The sequence below is a fragment of the Frankliniella occidentalis genome, unplaced genomic scaffold (genome assembly GCF_000697945.3).
Source record: "Frankliniella occidentalis isolate FOCC.00 unplaced genomic scaffold, Focc_3.1 Scaffold34, whole genome shotgun sequence".
NCBI classification, from domain to species: Eukaryota; Metazoa; Arthropoda; class Insecta; order Thysanoptera; family Thripidae; genus Frankliniella; species Frankliniella occidentalis.
Genome location: NW_026267164.1, coordinates 1,725,286 through 1,729,077, shown reverse-complemented (window position 1 = coordinate 1,729,077; position 3,792 = coordinate 1,725,286).

The window sequence follows — 3,792 nt, the reverse complement described above, 5'->3', positions numbered from 1 at the left end:
CGGGGCTTCCGGCCAAAGCCGCCCACACAGCAGGGCTCAGCGGAGCTCAGCGGAGCGACCTCCCGCCAATGCCGCCGCCTGGCCGAGGCCCCGGGTCCACCGGGGGCCTAATCAGACCCACCATGGGGGGCGGTGGGGTCGCGGCGTCAGGACCACCCCTAACACACACGTACAAGCGGATATACGCGTCACCAAAAGTTTTAGGGTATTAAAAAGAGACGAAACACAAAACAAAAAACAAAAAAAAACACTATTCTGTATGGCAGCTCAGCCTTCTCGTTTCTTTTTTGGCGATAAACCCCTGCGGAGACTGCAGCACCGGCACCAGCGCGTTATCGCGGGGCAGCCAACAAAGTTTCCCGCGCGATATTCCCCGCCCCGCCCTGCGCCACGACCGCGCCGCGCCGCATCGCGCCGCAGCAGCAGGCCATTGATGGTGCTGCTATCGTTTTCACCACTCCCTTACCATCGCCCAATTATCGACCTTTTTGGTCGCCGTCCCCGGGCGAAGGCGCGTATCTGCCCCGCGGCCGCGCTGCACTTACGGCGGTCTTGTGGCGCGCCCCGCGCCGGCCCGCAAGCAGTGAGGCGTCCCGCCGCGCTGCGCGCACGCGATCTCGAGTTAATAAGCGGGGCGGGGCGGGGCGGGGCGTGCAGGCGCAACCTTCAACCCATCCATCAGCATGCACCCGCCGGACGCTGCGCTGCGCTGCGCCCTGCCGCGCCTGCCGGCCGGCTCCGCGCGGCGCTCTTGTTGTCCGTCTTTGTCTCAATGAGCCTCCCGAGTTGGTCATTCTAAATTTAGCATATCGCCGCGCGGTGCCGGACCGGCTTGCCGGCTATTTCCATCGCTGGCCAAGCGCGTCTCGGCCGGGGGCACGGCAGGGCACGGCAGGGCACGGCAGGGCACGGCAGGGCACGGCAGGGCGGCCGCGGATACGAAGGGGAAGACATTGCCCCCTCCCCCCCTTACACACACACACTCACAACTCACAGCCGCCACTTCCCCATTCGTTCGGTCCAGGTTCATCAAAGAGGTGTTCTTTTCGTCATTGTTCGCAGCAGTCACGTAGGCAACAATCATTGTCGGTATTTCCAACACTCACTGAGTCAATAAGGGGAAATTTACTGATTGCGTCGTATTCAAATCATTTGCCCCAACAATGATAGGGTTCGTTAGCACAAAAGTCGCATGCGAAGGAGTGTCCATCACCCCACGTGCATGCCGCTGAGCTAGTCAGGAATGCGCCGCCACTATTGGCATGGACTCGCTTCCCTTCGCAACCCGCTGGAACACACATCCATCCGCCAGGGGTTGGCTCCGTAAGTGTGCTTCCCTCTCTTGGTGCCTTGGTGCTTCCAGGACACTCCCGCAGTCGCTGTGCCCGTCGGGGCAAATGCGTGTACTAGCCTGCATGCAGGCGTGCGAACCGGTTTGCCTATCGTCTGTAGGCAGGCATGGCGCCTTATCCTCCATGTGACTAGGCAACCCGTCCGCACGTCTGCATGTGGGCTAGCATGCGCCTTTCCTCCGAGGGGGCTCATTGGCCACCTACAGGTTGCAGGTACCGAACACTCGCGGGCACTCACCTGCACTGGAAAGGGCGAGCACCAGCAGCGACAACGCGGCGCCCACCGTGTTTGTCGCCATGATCGTGTCGTCAGTCACTACCGAGCGCCACTTCGTGTGTCACTTCCGTCACTGACAGTCCATGGAGTGACGAGGGCAGGGGCTGGTGTTGCTGCTGCTGCACCGGTCGGGTGCACGCCTGTGGTGGCAATCACTGTCGCGGGGGTCGCAGTCGGGCCGGTCGGGCCGGGCCGGACAGTCCGGCTGATCTTGAGCTCGCACTGCAGGGCGGGGGCGCGGCTGGCGCGGCACAGCGGGAGCGCGTACGGCCGGGCGGCGCGGGGAGGCGTATGCGGGGCGAGACCCTCGGCGTCGACGGGGCGCTCTTGCTGCTCGGCGGGCCCGACAACAGACCGAGGGGGACCAAGTGGTCAGGATCGCAGCGAACACTTTACTGAGGCATGTACGTACCGACCCGCCACTCGCTGCCCCGCCCCGCCCCGCCCTGCCCTGTCCCTTGCCCGCTCCATGACGATACGACGTCAGTCCATATGACTCACGACATTGTGGCCGGCGGGCCCGTGGAGATAGTGGCTGGGCTTCTCGGAGGAGAGGGCGGGGGAGCGGAGGGGGAGCGGAGGGGGAGCGGAGCGGAGGACAGGGGTGATGGGTGATGGATTGGGTGCCTCGGGGCTGGTTGGAGAAGAACGCTCGAGGTATAATAATTAGCTCCCCGAGGGTAATGACCACCGAATGTAAACGGCAATCGCGTACAACAGAAGAGAGTGGCGGAGATTCCTCTCGAAGACGTCACAGGTTTCGTCAGATACAAGTCCGCGCGAGAGCTCTTTTTGTTCAATCTGGGAATGGAATCAGATGACGCGTTCATCCCGTAAGAGGGGCAGGGGAAAGGAGGGGGGGGGGTTTATGATCGGGAAGGGATAAGGCGGGCAGATGGACGGGCCGTTAGGACAGACGGACTGTCTGACTTGGGGTCGGGGGAGTTGAGGAAAGTAAGATAAGCGGTATTGACACTGTCAGTCGGACGGGCTCCGGCCGAGCCGGCTGGTCTAACTAAACAACGCTCGGCAGGCCGGCCTGCCTGGCCAGGCATTGGCAGTGAGGAGGCGGCCCGGCCGACCCTCGTCATCCGTGATCTGGAGCGTCCAGGGATAAGGCCAGGGCTGGCGGCGGGGCCGAGTGGCCTTATGGCCAGGGAGGGGCGGGGAGGAGGAGGCGGGCGCGGAGGGCACACGAGCAGCCCCGCGCAGCGCCGCCCGAGGAATTTGGAGGCGCGTCGCGTCATCAAGTTCACTTTGTGGTGTCGGTGTGGGGTCAATCGGGCCTGAGTACAGTAGGGAGCCAGGCGCCCCGGGCGCCCCGGGCGCACCAGGCCACGAGACGGGCCCGGCTGGGAAGAACGATTGTCCGGATTGTTTTCTTCCCTCATTTTACCGTCCAAAACATTCTTTGGTAATAACAATGAAAAGTTGGAACTCCTTCTCTCTCTAGCGGGCCCACTCCCCCTCCGTAGCCGATCGTATCGGACCGCGGGGCAGCATAGGGCGGGGTAGTGGGGGCGGGGCCGCCGGGCGGAGCGGGCTTCTTTCCGCCGCATCCTCCCGATTCGCCGATGACGCTGGTGAATTTAAAAAATCTGAGCGGAGCGCAGAAGAAAGCGGAGCCTATTGTGTTGAATGACAGAGCAGGCCTTTAGCTGTCCCTGCTGCGGAGACCACGTCCAGGGGACCGAGCGGCACGGCCAAGCGTCGGGAGCGCCTGCTGGTAATTCCCCCGCAGACCTTAAAACACTGCGCACCACCGCCGGGGGGGGCAGCACGATACCCATGGTCACGGACACTTCAACGTCGATGACATGTAAAATAGTCAAGTTCTGGTGGATTCCTGACCCCGAAAAAAAAATGACATTTTGCGTCAGTAATGTGAGAGCGGCACCTCCACGCAATGTTACTAGGTGACCATTCTTCGGGCTCCTCGCGCCCGGCCCCGGCCGTTAGTGCCGTGTCCGAGCGCCGCCGCCGCCGTCTCACGTGGGAGCCCTGGCACTGTTTGATCTCCTGGTTTGATTTGCATACACAAGGCATAGAGTTTGCCTAACTTCGCTGTTCGGCACATTTGGTGCTGACCTTGAACATCCCACTCCGCTTCTCCTCCTCATCCTGCTCCTCCCCCACCATCCAGCAGCCGTAGCCCCAGCCCCC